The sequence below is a fragment of the Hemitrygon akajei genome, chromosome 9, assembly GCF_048418815.1.
Source record: "Hemitrygon akajei chromosome 9, sHemAka1.3, whole genome shotgun sequence".
In the NCBI taxonomy this organism is placed as follows: Eukaryota; Metazoa; Chordata; class Chondrichthyes; order Myliobatiformes; family Dasyatidae; genus Hemitrygon; species Hemitrygon akajei.
The window spans coordinates 109,885,904-109,908,382 of NC_133132.1; the positions used below are offsets into that span (position 1 = coordinate 109,885,904).

General features: G+C 43.6%; 1 protein-coding gene across 3 annotated transcripts in view; it reads right to left on the bottom strand.

Annotated features, from left to right (window-relative positions):
* cln8 (CLN8 transmembrane ER and ERGIC protein) overlaps window positions 1-13,467 on the bottom strand; it is a 39,724-nt gene extending 26,257 nt beyond the window's left edge. Inside the window, exon 1 of one of the 3 annotated variants that reach the window (XM_073056772.1) lies at window positions 13,430-13,467. The gene's annotated coding sequence lies outside the window, so the exon portion shown is untranslated. Of the gene's footprint in view, window positions 1-13,072; window positions 13,170-13,377 lie in introns of those variants that run through there. The other 2 variants (XM_073056770.1, XM_073056773.1) reach the window with 2 other exon arrangements.
* Between the last annotated feature and the right edge of the window lie 9,012 nt (window positions 13,468-22,479).

A 22,479-nucleotide genomic window follows, 5' to 3' on the forward strand; every position in this document is an offset into this window, starting at 1 on the left:
AAAAATTCACATTGACTGACAAGACCAGTATTTTGTACACATTTTCAATTGCAGTCATCAAGGGTAAGCTGGGCTATAATCCTCTCCAGCCCTTGTGGAGAAGGTCACTTTGCACTGTTAGATCAAAGAATACAGAACAAAGCATCACCCGTGGCAAAACATATATTTAAAAAGGAGGTTGATAGGTTTTTGATTATAAATCCGTCATGATGGAATGATGCAGCAGACTCAATGGGCTGATTGTTCTAACTCTGCTCCTATGCCTTCTGTGCTGGGGACAGCCTGCAAAAAAGCAGCCAACCCAATCAACATTTCCTCACAAGGACCAATTACTCCTGAAGATCCTGGACAACAAGGCTTTGGAGAGGGTGCAGAGGAGATTCACCAGGAGGCTGCCTGGATTAGAGGACGAGCTATAAAGAGCAACTGGGCAAACGTGGGTGGTTTTCTCTGGAGCGGTGGATGCTGAGCGGGAGACCTGATAGAAGATTATAAGAAGCAGAGTCAACAGCTGGTCTCTATTCCCCAAGGGTGGAAATGCAAAGATTATTAGAGAACATACATTTAAGGTGAGAGGGGAAATTTAGAAGATGTGCAGGGCAATTTTTTTGTTACATAGAGTGGTATGTGTGTCTGAAATGCACAGCCAGGAGTGGTGGTGGAGGCAGACATGGCAGTGAAGACTCTGTTCTACTGTGAATGCCTGCAAGAACATGAATGCCAAGGTAGTACAAGGTGAAATAAATGCACTCTGCTAATAAATTTACTTTGAACTTTGTGATACAATAGTGGCACTTAAGAGACTTTCAGTTAGACACATGGGGCACAGTATCATAGCAATTAGCATAACGCTACCACATTGCTTATGGCCAAGGTTCAGTTCCACTGCTCTCTGTAAGGAGTCTGTATGCTCTCCCTGTAACCGAATGGGTTTCCTCCAGGTGCTTTGGTTTACACCTACATTCCACAGCCATATAGGTTAGCACATTAATTGGGTGCAATTGGTGGCGTTGTCTCGTTGGGTTGGAAGGGACAGTTACCATGCATATCTCCAAAATAAATAAAAACTTGAACATGCAGGGAATGGAGGAGTATGACCCATATGGAGGCAGTAAGGATATAATTTGTCATTGCGTTTGGCACAGACACAGTGGGCCGAAGGGGTTGTTCTTCTGCTGTGTTCCATTTGAATCACCGCACTGATTGTAAAGTTACAATCATAAAACAATGGGAATGCCTATAAGAAACTATTTAAAGTAGGCTGAAGTAACATTTTAATTAATTTATCACCACAGCCATACAACTGGAAAAATGAAGATTAATTTCTGGTCTGACACAATATTCCACTTCTAGTGTTAGTGTGAATCTTTGCCTTTAGGTGGATCCTATACATTATCTCATCTGATCACCAGGTATCTTGACCATATACAACTAAACAGCAATCCATCTGTACATGACCCAACTGTGTGCTTTACCATCATCTGCAGAACTCATTATAAAATATTAACACATTGAGAGATGTAGGAGTAATACAGGGAGTTAGTGGAGAACCCTCTCTTTAATCGCTCATCAGGTTGCAATCTAGCTCAATCTAATGGGATACAAATCTGGTCATATCTCCTTGCTGAACTAAGTCGAGGAAATCCCAAATAACGCTTGATCTTACATAACAATTCCAATATGCAGCATTAATTTCCCACCTCTATTGAAACTAGTCAGGGAGCAAACAAAACTTTGTGCATGCTTAGACAGAAAAAATTCACTATCCTTTCCACTGGTTTGGCACAACATTGCGGGCAAAGGGCCTATTCATGTGCTATGTTCTATATTCCAACTACAGAGTCATACAACATGGAAACAGGCCTTTCAGCCCAACTCGTCTGTGCCGACCATGATTCCAATCTAAGTTAGTCTCATTTGTCCGTGTTTGATCGTGTCCCTCTAAACTTTTGCCACCCATGTACGTTAAATCTTATCATTTATATCTGCCTTAACCACTTCCTCTGGTAGCTCGTTCCATGTACTGACCACTCTTTGGGTAGAAAAAGTTGCCCCTTTCTAAATCTTCACCCTCCCACCTTAAACCTATGTCTTCTCGTTCATGATTCCCCAACCCTCGGTAAAGACTGGGCTAATTCACTCTCTCTATGCCCCTAGTGATTTTGTACACTTCCACAAGGTCACATATATGTATTTTAATAATAAAATTTACAATGAAATCACTCCTCATTCTTGCAATGAATAAAATTATAGACTGTACAATTGTCCCTATAACTCAGTCCCTTGAGTCCCGGAATCATCCTCATAAATCTTTTTTGCACTCTTTCCAGTTTAATGACATCTTTCCCACAGCATGGAGAGTAAAACTCAAGACAATACTCCATAAGACATAGCAGCAGATGAGGCCACTCAGCCCATTGAGTCTGTCTGTCATTCCATCATGGGTGATCCCAGATCCCACTCAACCCCATACACCTGCTTTTTTTGCCATATACTTTGATGCCCTGACTGATCAGGAAACTATCAAGCTCCACCTTAAGGATACTCATTGACTTCCACCTTAAATATATCCATGGACTTGGCTTCCACTGCAGACTGTAGCTGAGCATTCCACAGATTCACCACTCTGGCTGAAAAAAATTCCTCCATACCTCCATCTAAAATGTTACAACTCAATTTTGAGGCTGTTCACTCTAGTTCTGTATACTCCCACAATGGGAAACATCCTCTCCAATCCACCTTATCTAGTCCTTTCAACATTCAGTAGGTTTCAATGAGATCCTTCCCCGCATTCTTCTGAATTCCAGTAAGTACAGTCTCAAAACTGCCAAACACTTCTCATATGTTAACGGATCCATTCCCAAAATCATCCTTGTAAACCTCCTCTGGACTCGTACCAATGAAAACACATTCTTTCAGAGATATGGGACCCAAGACCGTTGACAATACTCCAAATGTGGCCTGACAAGTGTCATGTAAAGCTTCTGCATTATCTCCTTGCTTTTATATTCTATTCCCCACGAATAAATGCATTTGCCTTCTTTACCACAGACTCAACCTGTAAATTAACCTTCTGGGAGTTTTGCATAAGGACTAAGTACCCCTGCACCTCTGATGATTTAACCTTCTCCCCTTTTAGATAACAGTCTGCACTATTGTTGCTTATACCTAAATGCATTATCATACATTTCCCAACACTGTATTCCATCTAACAACACACACCAGCATTTTGTGTTGTTTGAATCTCCAGCACCTGCAGATTTCCTCGTGTTTGCACTGTATTCCATCTGCCACTTCTTTTCGCCCATTCTTCCAATTTGTCTAAGTCCTGCTTCAATCACATTGCTTCCTCAGCACTACCTACCCCTCCTCCTGTATCATCTGCAGTTTTGCCACAAACCATCAATTTCATTATCCAAATCACTGACAAACAATGTGAAATGTAGCGGTCCCAATACTGACCCCTGAGGAACACCACTAGTCACTGGCTGCTGACAAGAAAAGGCCCCCTTTATTCCCACTCGCTGCCTCCTGCCTGTGAGCAATTCCTCTATCCATGCCAGTATCACTCTTGTAACACCATAGGATTTTATCTTGTTAAGCAGCCTCATGTGTGGCACTTTATCAGATGCCTTCTGAATATCCAAATGAATGACATCCACTGCCTCTCTTTTGTCCATCCTGCTTGCTACTTCCTCAAAGAACACTAACAGACTTGCTAGGCAAATTTTCCCTTTACTTGTAAACCTGGTGGCTCATCCTCATCACACTGGTTCTCATCCCCCTGAAATATATCTCAGTAAATATATTTAAGACAAGGTTGGATAGACTTTTGCATAGCAGGAGAATTAAGGGTTATGGGGAAAAGGCAAGTAGGTGGAGATGAGTCCATGGTCAGAACGGTGGAGCAGGTTCGATGGGCCAGATGGCCTACTTCTGCTCTTATTTCTTATGCCATAGTCTAAAGTACTCCCAATAGCTCTGGTAAGATTATTGGTCCCCTTCGGATTCAAGTGCAACCCATCCCTCTTGTAAAGGCCACACCTGCTCCAGAAGGCAACCCAATTATCCTAAATTCTGAATCCCTGCCCCTGCTCTAATTATGCAGCCACACATATATCTGCCACCTCATTCTATTCCTATCATCACTGTCACGTGGCACGGGCAGCAATCCCAAGATTACTACACTTGAGGTCCTGCTTCTCAGCTTCCTTCCTTCAGGACCCCCTCCCTTTTTATATCTATGTTGTGGTACGAACTGTTACCAACGACTTCTGGCTGCTTTTCAGGATATTGTAGATGTGTTCAGAAACATCGCAGACCCTGGCACCTAGGAGGCAAACTACAATTCGTGTTTCTTTTTTGCATCCACAGAATCGCCTATCTGTCCACTAACTACAGAGTCCCCTATTACTGCTGCCATCATCTTCCGTTCCCTACCCTTTTGAGCCACAGGGCCAGAGTCAGTGGCAGAGGCATGGCTGCTGTTGCTTCTGCCAGATAGGACCCTCCCCACCCCCGTGAATAATACTCAAAATGGAGTACTTATTGTTGAGGGGGATGGCCACAGGGGTGCTTTCCACTATTTGACATTCTCCCTTTCCTCTCCTGACAGTCACCCATTTATCTGCCTCCTGTAGCCTTGGGATGACTACCTCCTTGTAGCTTCTTTGTACCTCTTCACTTTCCCTAACAAGGCAAAGGTAATCGAACTTCAGTTCTAGTCTCTAAGGAGCTGCCTCTCCAGGAAGCAGCCTCACAAACATCTTGCACAGTGTAACGTAACATCACAACTCCTGAGCTCAATGCCCTGACAAAAACCAGCCAAGTGATCAAAAATCAGTATTTCCAAGTGCCGCCCAGTAGTTGTCCATACAAGCACGATTCCAGCTCGAACAATTGTCCCTCCTGGGATTCCCAACCTGGGGTTCATAGACTAGTTAGTTTAGTAAGGATCCATGGCATAAGAAAGGTTGGGATTCCCTGCAAACTGACAGCTAACTGTAGCATTCCCAGTGCTGGTCCAGTTCCACTTACCTACCTCACAAATAAGACTTCTGCTTCCTCTGAGCTCAATAACCCAACAACTTCACTTGCCATCTCAAAGGCTCTTGAAACCTTCAATTTAGCTGTCACAACATGTTTCTCACACCCACTTATTCAAAATAATAAAATAACGCTGAACTAACTTCTGCAAATAGTTTTTTCTCTGTGAGAATTTATAGCAGATTACCAGCCCTAACTCCAAAATTAGCTAAAGATTTCACTTCCTCAAGCATTCTGTGGGGAAACTAAAGAGGATATGTTATCTTGCATGAAACAGTGCCCTTACTGAAACTACACTGATAATTCTATCTTCAGTGCCATTGAAGAGATAGCAATAGCAACAGAAACAATTATATTAACATATACAAATTCATGCCAACATGGTAATTGCCAGTGTTGGGAGAGACATTATCACGACTAGGTACGGCATCTGCTCTGCATGTGACTGCAAAAAACTAGAGTTGTGGACACAGCTCAGCACATTACAGAAACCAGCCTCCACTCTTATAAGCTCTACACTTCTTGCTGCCTCAGCAAAATAGACTGTATAATCAAAGAGCCCTCCCCCCACACACACACTACAGACATTCTCGCTTCTCCACCTCCCATCAGGCAGAAGATACAAAAGCCTGAAGATATATACCACCAAGCTCAAGGACACCTTCTGTCACACTTATATCAATCTCTTGAACATACCTCTTGTAAGTAAGATGAACTCTTGGTCTCGCAATCTACTTCATGATGATCTTGCACTTAATCATTCACTTGCATTGCACATTCTCTGTAATTTTACACTTCATTCTGTATTCTATTACTTTACTTAGCTCTAACTCAATGTGCTATGTAATGATTTAATCTGTAATAATACTATGCAAGACAAGTCTTTCTCTGTATCTTGGTACATGTGACAAGAATAAACCAATACTGATAAAGTTTAAGGGAATTGGGGGATTCTCAGATTCCTGTAAATAATGGGTTAAGTACCGACTATGCCTGTGTATTTTGTGAGTGACTGCAGCACGTTTGAATAATGTCACAGCTGCTTCTTTGGAGCATGATAAGGGTTAAAGTTCACACAGATCCACATAAGATGACTCCTGATTTTTCACACCTTTTGGTTTCGACAAAAGGCAGTACCTGATGGAAATTAGACGGGACATTCCTTTCTTAAGTAAGCATAAATTTGGTGGATAGAAACACAAAATGCTGGCAGAACTCAGCAGGCCAGACAGCATCTATGGGAGGAGGTAGTGACAACGATTGGGACCGAAACCCTTCATCAGGAGTGAAGTAACATGGGATAGTCGAGGGGGGATAAGAAGTGGTGGGGGGGGGGGGATGAAGTAGAGAGCTGGGAAGTGATAGGCTGGAGGGAAATGGGCTAGGGGGAAGGTGGAGAATTATGGGAAATAAAAGATAAAGAAAGGTAGAGCTGGGGGAGATTATAGTGGGGGGAGGGGGAGACAAAAGAGAAAGAGAACCAGACAAAAATTATAGATATGGATGGGGTAAGGGGGGGGGGGGCAGGGGTATCAACGGAGGGATGGCTCCAACAAACCAGGTAGGACATTCCTTTTTTATAATTAAAGTGGCTGGAGTATCTATCAAACTGATTGTTATTTTGTATCAATAGTCCATTGAATTGGCTAGAATGTTTATCAAACTGATTGTTCTTTTGTATTGGTGGCCTTATAAATTGTAACAATTCTGGAAGTCAAACAATGAACTTGTTTGAACTGCCAGGGGGATGAGAACTCTTCTCCCCCTGATGCCGGGACCAAGTTCCCTCGCTGGCTGAGCTCATAGAAATAAACTGGTGCATAGATAAGTAACGATCTTTTGTGCTGTAGTTATTTGGTCCGGTGAATTTACATTTACAATACCAATATCAAAACCAAACACTGGGTTGGCTGGTCCATCTGCAGCACTGATTCTTTCTTCTTTACTCTTAAGAAATTCACAGTTCAGAGAAAAAAAATGTGAATGATTACTTTGACCAAACAATCAAGTCTCCTCTTGTGGTCTTTTTTTGTCAGCTTCTAGTATCACAACCATTGAAGGAAAAATTGGGTGATGATAAAACTAACATCTCAGAACTATGGTGTTGGAATGCAGTTATTTCATTATTAAATGGCAACTCTGCCAAGGTAACTTGGAGAGCAAATTTGGTTTCATAGTTCTACTTATCTGAGCCGATTAGTACAGACAATTTTCTTCATGATATTTAACACCACAGCAAATTAGATTCCCTAAATCAACTAAGTAAACATTTGATTTTCATTCTCAAAAGCCGAATATTCACAAAGACCTTGTGTAAAAATGTAGCTAACAAATCCTTTGAACACAGGATTGTTGAGCATTGTCATAAGAAAGCAGCATCCAACATCAGGAACATCCACCACCCAGGTGATGCTTTCTTCTTGCTACTGCCATTAGGAAGGTGGTACCTCCAGGACTCACACCACCAGGTTCAGGAACTGGTATTACCCTCAACCAACAGGCTCTTGAACCGAAGGGGATAACTTCACTTGCCCCTTAATGAACTGCTCCCACAGCCTATGGAGTCACTTTCAAGGACTCTTCATCTTATGTTCTCAATATTTATTGTTTATTTTTTTTTCCTTTCATTCTGTATTTGCTGTTTGTTGTCTTTTCTGGTTGTCAGCTCTATTGGTGCAGTGATTCTATTAGGGTTATTGGATTTATTATGCCTGCAAAAAAATGAATCTCAAGATTGAATATGATGATAGACGGTGATAATAAATTGACCCTGAACTTTGTGGAATAAGTAGAGCTTTCAAGTAATATTGTCCTTTAATCCAACAGGCCAAGACTGACCATTAAACACTCAAACAGGTGGGAGAATTCTGGTGTTGCTGAATTAGATTCAAGTTCAATCCTGGGTAATAATCAGAAACTTTGTGACATGTGCTCCGCAAACATGCTGTGTATATGGTTTACCATCAAATTCTCTTCTATGTCAGTTCCTAGATTAAACTCTTAACACTATCTAGGAAAAAAACAATGCCTTGGAGATATCTGAAAATTTCAGCTTCCAACCTTCTTGGGATTAGAGGACTAAATATGTATGTGCGTGGGTGCCTGGGTGGGGGAGGAACAGGGCTGGTTCTGCTGTTATTGCTTGGTAATTTGGGATGTTCTGCTCTGTATTGTTCTACTGAGCACTGTGGCATGCCCTGTTGCGCCAGAATGTGTGGCGATATTTGTAGGCTGCCCCTCACACATCCTTAGGTGTATTGTTTGCTGATGCAAATGACAAATTTCACTGTTCTGAAGTTAACATGTAAATAAATCTGAATTTTCTAATGAAAACTTCTCATGAAGTGATAGTTCTGATCCAGTGAATAACAAACTCCCGCAGTACTTCCCCACACCAGCACACAAAAATACTGGCCATCATTGAGGAACAAGGGAGATATTATTAACTCGAACTAGTGGCTTGGTGGTAGGAGAAAGAGGGCGTTTCCAGATCAGAGATCTACGACATTGGTATGCAGGGACTGGTGCTAGGGCCGCTTTTGTTTGTCAGCTACATTAGCGATTTGGATCTGATTGTACTTGGCATGATTAATAAGTTTGCAGTTGGCACTAAAACTGGTGGCATTGTGGACAGAGTTGTCTAAAGGTTATAAGTGTGGAAAGTGGGCAAAGGAATGGCAAATGGACTTCAACCTGGACAGATTATAAAGAGATGAATTTTGGGATGTTCAACCAGAGCAGGATATCCACAGTAGATGGACAGTGTTGTAAAACAGAGTCCTAGGAATACAAGCAGATAGTTCCATGAAAGTGGTAACAAAGATACAAGCAGGGTGGTCAGAAAAGCATTGTCACATGTACCAAGATACTGTCACATCCTTGAGGTGCACCAGCTTTGATCATCAGTGAAGTGGAGATATTATTACCAATCCGCACAGAATGTGATCTTCCAGTAAGGAATTCAAGGATCCAGTTGCAGAGGCTCAGCCATGAGAGGCTTGATACATGTTTCCTTGTATTGGCCGAGGAACTAAGTACATGGCATGTTAAAGGTAAAGATTAGATAGCTTTATTTGTCACATGTACATTGAAACATACTGTGAAATTCAACGTTTGCATCAACAACCAACGCAGTCTGAGGATTGTGCTGGAGGCAGCCTGCAAGTGTTGCTATGCTTCAGGCACCAACACAGCATGCCCATACTAACCCAAACCTGCACATCTTTGGAATATGGGAGGGAACTGGAGCACCTGGAAGAAACTCACACAGTCACAGGGAAAACATACAAACTTCTTACAGACAGTAGTACATTACTGTGCCACCCCAGTTCAAATTATATTGAATGAACAAAGAAGAGAGGGATATGTAATTAATGCAGGGAGTGGGATTAGTATTACAGGTGTCTTCCCCCCCCCCCCCCCCTTTACAAAGGTAGAGTGTTCCTATGAAACCTTTCTTAAGCTGAAATGGCATAAAGCGAAGAACCATTCACTTATATGGGAAAACTTTTCGTAAAAGCAAAAATCCTTTTTGTAATGCAAAAACAGGTTACTAATGTAGGTCTTTTGTAAAAGCAAAGTGGCGTAAAGCGAACATTTGTAAAGCTGGGGACACCTGCATAGACATGACGTCTAACATAGACAGCACTGACAGAAGGGTCTGCTTTTACAGTACATTATCCAATTCTATTAATCAATGTGCAATTATATCAAGTTACTAGATCAAGGTACCTCATGTGATATGTTAAACTGAACAAGCTAATCCAAGAAATGAACAAATTATAATGAATTCTCTTTTATGGAATGTGTGCAAGTGGTAACTACTGCCTACCTTAGAAAATGAATTTTAATGGTAGCTCACAATGTTATCTCAAAATTGAGAATCAGAGATCACCAATAATGAAATGAAGATATCTCAATAGCTGACAAAGCATTTTGTAGCATTGTACATTCATAAAACAGAAACAACTTTACATTCTCTTTGGACAATAGCCAATGCAAAAATTCTGTTAACAACTGTTCGACCCACATTATTTATTATTCTATGAGACCAACAGTTCAATGTGAGGATTCTTCCCAAGTTCCTCAGCACTTCAGTAGTAAAAGTTAGATTCTGCCTGGATAGGCACAGTAAATCTAGTCATTACCTACACCAATTATTCACAACGCTTTCCTGGTTAATTTTTAACAGCAACAATGGACCCAGTCAGACTTGGATTCTGCCAACCCATTGATGTCCTGGCCTTACTAAATGAGAAGCTACCTTTGAAAAGTGAAAGCAAGCAGGAACTCTGCAAAAACCAAAAGATGATCAAATGGTAAGGCAACTTTCTGCTGTAGAATTTGGTGTTCCAGCCCATCAGAATGGAAAAGAACACATGATAAAGAAATTATACTAAAGCAAGTGGTATCGTGGACAGTGAAGAAAGTTATCAAAATTTTCAGGGAGATCTTGATCAGCTAGAGAAGAAGTCTGAGGAATGGCAAATGGTGTCAATTAAGAAGAAAGTGAGGTGTCACATTTTGGGAAGTCAAACCAGGGTAGGAATTTCACACTGAACAGTGGGGCCAGGGGTTTGTTTTAGAACAGAGGGACAGACCTGAGAGTACATGCACGTTTTAGAACATAGAACTTTACAGCACAGTACAGGCCCTTCGACCCACTGTTGCACCAACATTTGAACATGCTCTGAGATCAATTTAATCTTTCACTTTCACGTAAACCTCCATTTTGCTATCATCCATGTGCCAATCTAAGAGTTTCCTTAGTGTCCCTAATGTATCTGCCTCTACCACCACTCCTGGAAGGGTATTCCATACAACACCACTCTGTGTAAAAAAAAAATTATCTCTGACATCCCCCCCCCCATATTCTCCTCCAATCACCTTAAAATGACAGCCCTTCACATTAACCATTTCCACCCTGGAAAAAGGTCTCCAGCTGTTCACTCAATCTTTGCCCCTTATCTTCTTGTATATCTTAATCAAGTCACCTCTCACCCTCTGCTCTGAAGTGATCAGCCCTAGCTTGCTCAATCTTTCTTCCTAAAATGTGCTCTCAAATCCAGGCACCATTCTGATAAATATCCTCTGCATTTTCTCTAAAGCTTCCACATCCATCCTATAATGAGGTGACCATCTGCCACTTCTCAGCCCAACTCTCCATCCTGTCAATATTGTGTAGCTTCCTGAAAGCAGTGTCACAGGTAGAAGGGTGAAGAAGACATTTGGAATACACTGGAAAAAGCTGCCCCTCAGATTCCTATTAAATCACTCCCTCTCACCTTAAAACCTTTTGTTCTTGAGTCTCCTACCCTGGGAAAAAGACTGCATTTTTTCCTAACTGTGCATCTGCACCTCCCTTTGCAATTGGATGGTCGACTTCCTCACCAGAAGACCACAATCTGTGCAGATTGGCAATAATGTCTCCAGCTCACTGAAAATCAGTGCTGGTGCACCTCAAGGATGTGTGCTTATTCCCTTGCTCTACTCTCTCTACACCCATGCCTGTGTGGCCAGGCACCACTCAAATGCCATGTATAAAATTGCTGATGACACATCTATTGATAGAATTTCAAATGCTGACAAGATGTACAGGAGCGAGGCGTATCAGCTAGTTGAGTGGTTTTGCAGCAACAACCTCGCACTCAACATCAGTAAGACCAAAGAATTGATTGTGCACTTCCGAAAAGGCAGAACGAGAAAACACACAGCAGTCCTCAGAGAGTGGAAACAGTGACCAATTAGAAGTTCCTGGGTGTCAACATCCAAGAATCTATCCTGGGCCCAACATACAAAGGAAGCACAACAGTGGATAAATTTCATTAGGAGTTTGAGGAGATTTGGTATGTCACCAAAGACACTCATAAATTTCTACAGATGTGCTGTGGAGAGCATTCTTACTGGCTGCATCACCATCTGGTCTGGTGGGGGGGGGGGGGGGGAGATTGTTGCACACAATCAAAATAAACTGCAGGAAGTTGTAAATTCAGTCAGCTCCATCATGGGCACTAGCCTCCTGGACATCTTCATGGAGCAAAGCCTCAAAAAGGCGGCATTCATCATTAAGGACCCCCATCACCCAAGGCATGTCCTCTTCTTATTGCTACCACCATGGAGGGGGGGGGGGGGAGACAGGAGCCTGAAGACACACACTCAATGATTCAGGAACAGTTTTTTCCCTCTCTGCTATCCGATTTCTGAATGGACGTTGAACCCCTGAACACTACCTCACTACATTTTTGCATATATTTTTCATTATAATTCAATTTTATTATTATGTATTGCAGCCTACTGCTGCATAACAAATTTTATGACACATACTTGTGATATTAAACCTGATTCTGATTATACTCTTAAAGACCACTCAGTTTCCTGACCTTATAACTGGAGGACATAAGTTTTCAGTGTGAGGGGATAAGTTCCTATTAAAGGAACCTAAGGAGAATTTTTTTCACATAGAGGACCGTGTATGTAGCTAAACACAAAGTACACTGCAGATGCTGTGGTCAAAGCAACACGTACAAACAAGCTGGAGGCACTCAGCAGGTCGGGCAGCATCGGTGGAAACGAACAGTCAACGTTTCTGGCCGAGACCCACCCTGCCTCTTCCTCCAGCTGCTTATCACATCTCTCATGATTCTGCCGCCTTCTATTACACAGTGCTTTCACCTTACATTCCTTCTTCACCTTTCCTGCCTCCCCCACTCCTTGATCTTTCCTCTTATTGGTTTTTAACCTGACAGCCACCAGGCTTTTCCTTTCCACCCTTCCCCACCTTCTTTATAGGGCCCCTGCCCCCTCCCTCTTCAGTCCAGACGAAGGGTCTCGGCCCAAAATGTTGACTGCTCGTTTCCACGGTTGCTGCCCGACCTGCTGAGTTCCTCCAGCTTGTTTGTACGTGTTTGTAGTTGTTAGGTGAAGCGATTGACGTAGGTATACTGACAGCGTTTAAGACACTTGGACAGGTATATGGATAAAAAAGGTTTAAAGGGATCTGGGCCAAACAAGGACAAATGTAACTCACTTAGATGGGAATTTTCAGTCGACATAGACCAGTTGGACCTAAAGGCCTGGTTCCATGCCGTGTGGAACGGACTCGAAGAGCCGAATGACCTGCTCGGCTTACAGTCTAACATCTCTCACTGTCTCTGAAGATCCACCATCCCACCCCCATAGTCACAGTTCTACCATCAAACCCTGCAACTCCTCTCCGGTGCCGCCCAGCCCACAACATGCAAAGATGCACAGCATCTCTCCAGACTCCCGACTCTCCTCCACACCCCCACACTACTCCGGGTCCCCCGGGTGTCCGTCCCCGATCACACTCACCGCGTCCCGCGTCGCTGCCGGCTTTGCCACGTGACCCACTCAGTGTACGTACCCTTCCACTGCCCAAGTCTGCGCTTTGTCATTGGCAGCCCGCGACGTCAATCCATCGGCTTTTACCGGTAGGGAGAGGAAGAGGGGGCGGGGCTTGAGGCGGGAGGACTATGACACTCACAATCTGATTGGATGCTGAACTAAGAGGGGAGGAGTTGTAGTGGGTGGGCTCCATGGCATCACGACTGATCGTCCCCTGAAGCTTCGCTGTCAATCATAAATCCGAGCGTGTCCGCTGTTGCTGGAAATCCACAACATACATTTATTTTATTTATTTAGTGATACAGCGTGGAGTATCCTTCCGGTCCTTTGAACTGCGCCGTCCCAGCAACCCCTGACAACCCCGATTAACACTAATCTATTCAAGGGACAATTTACAATGACCAATTCACCAACCTGGTACGCCTTTGGACACCTGAGCAGCCGGAGAAACTGCGCATTCCACCACAAGGAGATACAGAGACTGCTTACAGACAGAATTGAACTATGAACTCGAACACCCCTAGCTGTGTAGCATCGCTCTAACTGCTTCGCTACCGCGACACCCTCAAAATGCTGGAGGAACTCAGCAGATCAGGCAGCATCAATGGAAATGAATGAACAGTCGACGTTTCATCATTAAACATCCCCACCATACAGGTCATGCTCTCTTCTCACGACTGCCATTGGTAATCCCACACTACCAGATTCAGGAACAGTTATTATCCCTCAACCATCCGGTTCTTGAACCAGCGTGGATAACTTCAGTTACTTCTACACGGAAGTGATTCTGAAACCAATGGACTCACTTTCAAGGACTTCATGTTGTTCTTGTTATTTATTTATTATCGTTATTTCTTTTCATTTTTTTGTTGTATTTGCCCATTCTGTTGTCCTTTGTACATTGGTTATCTTTGTTGTGTGCAGTTTTTCATTGATTCTATTACGTTTCTTTGCATTTACTATGAATGCCCGCAAGAAAGTGCTGAATGCCCACTGAACCACAGTTTGAAATGAACAAATACAGCAAATAGATCAAATTTATAAAAAAAAATGCTGCCAAAGTTATCTGAATCTGATCAGGTGAATTCCATAACATGTTTAAGCTTCTGTAATTGCTTTAGCAAAACCTATGTGTTATAACAACACACATAAATGAGCTAGTCAGAACCATACTTGCTTCGGGGTAAATTAAGTTACATGATGTGGATATAATTTTTACATGGTATTAACTTGAAGAAATTAAAATTCCTTTCTGACTACACAAATTAATCATGAGTATTGCTGTTGCTGTTCATGTCTTACCTCTGGATCAGCGTCTGATTGTAGGGACTTCCACTGGCGGCGACAGAAATTTGTGAAAGGTGAAGTTCCCTGCATCTTAAGCAAAACTTGCAGCTGGATTGGTAGTTGCTTGGCCTTCGTGGGGAAGGCAGAAGCCACCACCTCAGTCAAGAGTGGTGCAGTGTAGCTGCTGTCTCACACCACCAGAAGTTTAAGATCAACCTGACCTCTGGTGCTGCGTCTCTGTTGAGTTTGCACAGCCTCAAACCTCCCCTCTAAACCTTTCCTATCTGTATACAGTACCTATCCAAATGCCTTTTGAATGTTGCCATTGCACCTGCTTCCTCTGACAGCTCAGTCCATATACCCACCACCTTCTGAGTGAAATCTCTTCTATCTCAGCTTAAGCCCATGCCCTCTAATTCCACAATTCTGGGTAAAAGACTATATGTATTCCTGTTATCTATACACCTCACGATTTTATGGATCTATATAAGATCACCCCGCAGTTTCCAATGCTCCACTGAATAAATTCCAAGTCTGGTCAGCCTCTCTCTCTAAGTACTGACAACATCCTCAAATCTTTTCTGCACTATTTTCATCTTAATGGCATCTTTCCTACAGCAGGGTTACCACATGGTTTCCTCTAGGTGCTCCGGTTTCTTCCCACAGTCCAAAGTTATACCAGTTAGTGGATTAGTCAGTTGTCCTGTGACTCGGCTGGGGTGAAATAGGTGGATAGGTGGGTTGCTGGGCAGCACAGCTCATTGCACCGGAAAGGCCAATTCTGCAATGGATGGATGGATAAAACCAAACACAGTATTCCAAACGCACAATGACTTGTACAACTGCAACATATTTCATGTTTAATTGTCATTCAGTCATGTGAATACAGAGAAATGAAACAATGTTCCTCTGGAGCCAAGGTGAAAAACAGCACACATAGTTCTGATAGCAGAAGAACATATTGTCACAAAAAATAATACAGCCCAAGTCCCTGAGTGACATGGCGTGTAGATTGATGGTACGTGGAATGTTGTCCTGGACTGCTAGTCCTCCATTGAGTGAACACTGAAGGACAGCACTGACAGGAGAGCCCAGCCTTCAACGCAGTACGGATTCTAGCATACCCACAGAGGCCTCCACTCTCTTCCACACCACCTTGGTGTCTCCTCTCTTGGTTGGCTGCAACAAGCATCATAGCAGAATGAGCTCCTGGTTCACACAACAACCCAGGCAATGCAACTTACTTACTTATTGAGATGCAGTGCAGAATAAGCCCATCTAGCCCTTCGAACTGCACCACTCAGCAATCCCTCAAATTAATCTGAGGCTAATCATGGCACAATTTACATTAACCAATTAACCTATCAACTGGTACGTCTTTGGATTGTGGGAGGAAACAGGAGCACCCAGAGAAAATCCACGCAGTCATGGGGAGAATGTACAAACTCCTTACACGCAGTGGATCACCCACTGTTGTCACACCAATGAACTAGGCTTTTACATTACCAGTGTCCACAGAGTCTTGGAATCCGAACAACGATGTCCAAGATAATGATTACTATTTTTGGACCACACTTAACAATGTATCCAACAAGTCCAGGCAACAACATGGTACGCTACTCCATCGCTACTGAGCATCTTTCTGTTGGTGTAGATCTGCAGTACTTGATGTTTTCAATATCCAGCAATATCTTGCAACCGGACCCAGAGAGCCACTCCAACTGTGCACACCACCATCTTAATGGAAATCCATAAACACAACATATACTGCAAATACTGGAAATCCGGAGTACAAACACAAAATGCTGGAGAAACTCAGGTCAGGCAGCATCTGTGGAGAGGAATAAACAATGTTTCAGCCTGAAACCATTCATCCGTCCTAAGGAGGTTTCTTAAGAAGCAGACTGGGCTAAGACTATAACTCGAGAGCCTGTTTAACACTGCCTTCAGACCTCATTTGGTGACATCAAAGAGGATATTGAAAAACACTGCTTAAAGCCATGATCCTTGATACTTGCAAAAAACATCCTTGTGTAGAACTGCGGAAAACATTGGGGTTGGTTTAGTGATAACAACATGGAGAAAGAACAACTTACCTCCAAGAAAAGAGAAGCCTTCTGTGCCTGGCAGAATGACATTAGCAGCAAGGCCACAAGAGAAGCTTACTCCAGAGCCGAGGCAAATGTCCAGCACGTGGTGAGGGAACAAAATAATTCCTGGTGGACTGAGAAAGTCTTGGAAATCCACTATTTCCACCAATCCACAAAAGGCTTCTTGAGTACCAACAAAACAGTCTATGGTTTAAATTACTTCAGATTAAGCCCCTGTGCTCAAACTTGCTGGAGAATTGGTAAGTTATAAACTATCAATGGAGAGAGTGGTGAACAAAGGAGGTTACTGAGCAAATCCACCAGAGGCCTGTGAGAAAAGACATGGGGGAGCCTTCCAGTAGGAGAAAGGTCCATAATGCCAACGGGAGCTTGACAGGCAACAAAGGATGGGATCTCTGCAGAGATCCTTAAGGAAGGAGGACCAGCACGCCTGCACCACATATATGCCTTGCTCCTGGAAGTCCAGGAAAAGGAGCATCTGCCCTCAGAGCTCTAATAGTGACCATATTGTTGTTGTTGTTGTTCATCCTTCGGAGTCAAAGAGGACCACGACTTCTGTCAGGTGGAGGGTTTGTGACTGTGGGTGACTGTTGAGGCCAATCCGGGCCCTGAAAGCTCGCCCACATGTGGGACACATGAGGGTAGGTGCTGCAGTGGAAGTGGAGGTAGCTCGAACTTCGCGCACGGCGCGTTTCCTCTGAACCTCTGCGGTGTGTCTGATTTCTGCTGTATACGCTCCTTTAGTGGTCCTGCTCCACCAGGTTGGGTGGTCCAGAGCAAGCGATTCCCAGCTACTGGGACTGATGTTGAGGTCTTTGAGGGACACTTTGAGGCCGTCTTTGAAACGTTTCTTCTGCCCTCCAACTGAGCACTTGCCCTGGCTCAGCTCTCCATACAGCAGCTGTTTTGGTAGTCGACTGTCAGACATCATGATTACATGGCCAGCCCATCTGGCTTGGGCTTTCTGTAGGAGGGTGTAGACGCTGTGGGTGCTAGCCCGCTCCAGGACCTCCGTGTCTGGGACTTTGTCCTGCCATCGTACGTGGAGATGTCTGCAGAGGCAGCTCAAGTGGAAGTGGTTGAGCTGTTTAGCGTGTCTGCTGTAGACAGTCCAGGTCTCGCTGGCATAGAGGAGGGTGGTGGGAACCACTGCTCGGTAGACCTTCAGCTTGGTGGTAAGGCTGAGTCCTCTCCGCTCCCATACATTCTCACAGAGTCTCCCAAAGGTGGCACTGGCTTTGGCAATTCTGTTGCTGATCTGTGCATCTATGTTCACCGCTCGTGATAGAGTACTGCCCAGATAAGAAAAGCCAGTAGCTTCTGCCCCTTTACTGTGATGGGTGGTTCCTGGTAGGGCTTTCCGGGTGCGGGCTGGTACATAACTTCGGTCTTTTTGGTGCTGATTGTAAGCCCAAAGTTGTCACAGGCTCGTGAGAAGCAGTCCATTGCTTGCTGCATCTTCTGCTCTGTGCTGGCGTTGAGGGCGCAATCATCAACGAATAAGAGGTCTCTGACGACGGTCTCTTTTACCTTTGTAACATCCTGTAGACGCCGGAGGTTGAATAGCCCACTGCCAGTCCTGCATCTGACGTGTATACCATCCTGACAATCGCGGAAGGCATCATTCAGCATAGCAGAGAAGACCATACTAAAGAATGTAGGGGCGAGAACGCATCCTTGCTTCACACCGTTCGTCACTAGGTATACAAGAAAAGAGACAAGGTAGATTATGGCAACTGCAGAGGCATCTCACTTGTGTCATCTACAGGTAAAGTGCTTGCTCATATACTTGTCAATCGACTCCTTCCGTTATCTGAAATACTCCCTGAATCACAGCGTGGTCTCCACCCATCTAGAGGTACCACAGACATGATCTTCACTGCACACCAGTTACAGGAAAAGTGCCATGAACAGAGGCAACTCTTGCACTTGGCTTACATAGATTTGACAAAGGCATTTAATAAAATAGATCACCAAGCTCTCTGGCGTACTTTATACTATCAAGACATGGCGAATACTGAGACGACAGAAGTCAAACAGGTCTGTATCATTGTGCCCACCCTATTTGCCATCTTCATTGCTGCCATCCTTCATCTCATTGGCCAAGACCTGCCACAGGGATTCTCTATCATGTATAGAATGGACAACAGGCTTTTCAGCCTCAACCAGATCAAGGCTAAGGACAAGGGCAGCACAACCACTATCACAGAGCTTCAGAAAACTGAAGACAACATCATTGCAGCACACTCTGAAGAAAACTTCCAATGTATCTGGAACGCCTTTGCCAAGGCGTATAGAACCCTGGGTCTTATGTTGAATATTTAAAAAAGACACAGGTACCATATCAGCCACCCCACCCCCAACCAGCCACTTATCCAGCCTGCCATAAAGTTGATGACATCGGCCTTGAACATACAGACCACTTTCCCTATCTTGGCAGCATTCTCTCCTCCAAAACAATCATCAACTTAGAGATCAAAAACCACAACTCATGGTGCCTGTACAAGATTCAGGAAAAGAGTCTTTGAAGACTGTAACCTACAGGTCCAAACATAACTTTTGGTCTGTAGAACAGTCGTCCTTCCTACATTACTGTATGGAGCTTGAATCATGGACCACTCACGCTAAAAATCTAAAAGCTCTGGACCAATACCACCAAAGAACCCTGAGGACCAGCCAGAAGAAGAGACACACTGACACCAGTGTACTTGATGAGACCAACATGAGCAACATTTCCACCACAATAAACCAACACAAACTCTAATGGATAGGTCATGTCACTCAGATGCCTAACTCACGTCTCCCCAAACAGATCCTTTACTCCCAGTTGAAGGAAGGTCAGAGAGCCTCTGATGGGTAAAGGTGATGCACCATCAATAACTCTCGGAGACGAGAGGCGAGATATAGGCTTTTATTGGCTAGAAGAAAGAACAAGCAGCAATTGACCACCACACTACATCCTGGAGACTGAGGCTGGGGCTCAGTCTCCAATTGCCTTTATACCGGGGTCCGTGGGAGGAGCCACAGGAGCAGTCAGCGGCGGGGGGGGGGGGGGGGGGCGTGTCCAGACAGGTATATGTAGTTCACCACAAAAGGAAACACTTCAAGGATAACAGCCTGAAGAAATTCAACATTACACCTAAAAACTGTGAAAACAATGCACTCAGTAGATGAACTTGGAGAAATGTATTCAAAAGGAGCTTCACCTCATGCCAGTGGCCCCTGCTATGCCATAGAGAACAAGCGGCAGTTGTGAATGGAGAGAATGAACAGCCAAACAGCACAACCACTAATCACAGCTACCACTTCAACATGTGGATCGCAGATTGGCTTCTGCAGCTATCTGAGGGCTGGACAAGCCCTTAGTGATAACATTATTACTACAGCACAGTTCAGGTCCTCTGGCCCACAATGTCATGATGACCTTTCAACTTACCCCAAGTTCAATCTAACCCTTCCCTTCCACAAAGCCCTCTATTTTTCTTTCCTCTGTGTGCCTATCTAAGAGTGTCTTAAATGGTTCTAATGTATCTGCCTCAGGCAATGTGTTCCACACACTCACCACTTCGTGTTCAAAACAAATCTGACCTCTGACATCCCCCCATGCTTTCTTGCCAACATTTTAAAGTAGGCATGCAGACTAAAGGACATCCCATGCAGGACCCATGCGCAATGAAGTCACATCTCTTCGAGATGACATTGTGGCTGCTGGAGACATACAAATGGAAGCATTGATGGTTACAGGAAGGCTTTTTACAGTGTACTGTACTACTGACATCTCTCCACAGATGGAAGTCTTGAAACACCATCTGCTCCAAAATGCCCATAGGAGTTACTCAATGTCATTAACTGTGAGTCTTGTTGCTTTCAGAATTGTGCCTTTCTCTTTTCTGTCAGAACATGAGATCTGAGTCCCATCACCTGAAGTCACCAAATGCTCACTTCCAGGGTTAGAGTCCAGAGGTGAAGCCTGTTGCAGCTTGCTGTCTATTTTCCTTGCCATCTTTCGCACTGGGCTGTGATCGCCACAGGACAGAGGCCGTTCACCAGCACTGCTCATCGGAGGGCAACTTGGGAGAAACAGTTTCACACAGAATGTCTCAAAGTCCAGAGCCTACAGCACGGGAAATGCTGCAAAATTGTTAAACATCCATGCATTTGAAAAGAACGTAATTGTGGGGCCTGTACTGTACTGAGTTACCGCACCGCACTGAAGTGACCTTTTGGATGGAAGTGAAAATACCAACGGACACATTCCTAACTCTATAAAGATAAATGGTTAAACATTTGAAGTTATCAGAAAGGCTCTAACAAAACACTTCAGATAATGAGGCTTCTACATCTGTGTGCTTTACTATTATTTTGTCGTTAGCATCATTAATTAGAGTTGATTTACTGTCAGAAGTAATTCTCCATCACATGGGAATAAGGTACGTAATTACTTTCAGGTAATGGATGAGTTCTCCCAATAGAGAAGAATGCTAATCAGCGATTTATCTCAAAACATAATGAATATATTAAAATGAAGAAGAAACATGGTTGCTTTAGACTGAGCGGTCCTGCTTCAGAAACACGCTGGTTTAGACCGAGCCGTCTCAACTCAGAATGCACCTTTCCTTCCTGACTGTAAACGTAAAATTTAAAATGTTCACTGCAAGCTCTGTAAGTCATCCATACATTGGGGCGCAGTAACACTGACTGTCATACCTGGAAGGGAGCAGGAGACACAGAAGTGCGAGAATTAAGAAAAAGTTTCCAAAATTAAGATAAACTGAAAGGAAGACAAAGTAGGTTAATATATCCAACATAGAGTCAGCTACCAAATATTGCCCACATGAGGGCTGCCAGCTTGAAGAAGAGCTTTCGCCATTGGCTATGACTTATTGTTTGCCTCCCTCCAATCAGGGAGGAGGCTTCATAGCATCCATGGCACAACCACCAGACTCAAAAACAACTACTTTCCCCAAGCAGTAAGGCTGATTAACACCTCTACCCACTAGCCCATCTCACCACATCCCTCTCCCCAGCACCACTATCTTATAATTTCCTGTCAGAATCACCATATATTCAGACACTCCTGTATCTAGCATCACTTTACAAATGTGCAATCAATTATGTATATAAGCTGCTATCTTTTGTATCTATCATTGTGGTGTTTTTATTATTTTTGTGTTCTTTGTCTTATTGTGGTTTTTTTTTTGGCGCTGTATGGGATCTGGAGAAACAATTCATACAAAATGCTGTCAGGCCAGCTGAGTTCCTCCAGCATTTTGTGTGTGTTGCTCGAATTTGCAGCGTCTGCAGATTTTCTCTTGTTTGCGATTAGTGAAGTAATTATTTTGTTCTCCTTTACACTCGAAATGACATTAAGCAATTTTGATCTTGAATTACACCAACCACTGATGTCAGATGGCAGCTGTTAGCTTCAATAAAGAATGCTTGTTGGTAACCCCGCCTCTGTTGCAGACACCAACTTCAACAGTAACAACAAGAAGCCTACAGACGCTCCTTCCCCTCCTGCAACCTGTTTATTCTGACTTCTTCCCTCTTCTTTCCAGTCTTTGGGAAGAGCCCCAAACCAAAACATCTGTTTATTGCTCTTCACAGATGTTGCCTGACCTGTTGAATTCCTCCTGCATTTAGTGTGTGTTGCTACAGACACTGAGCTATA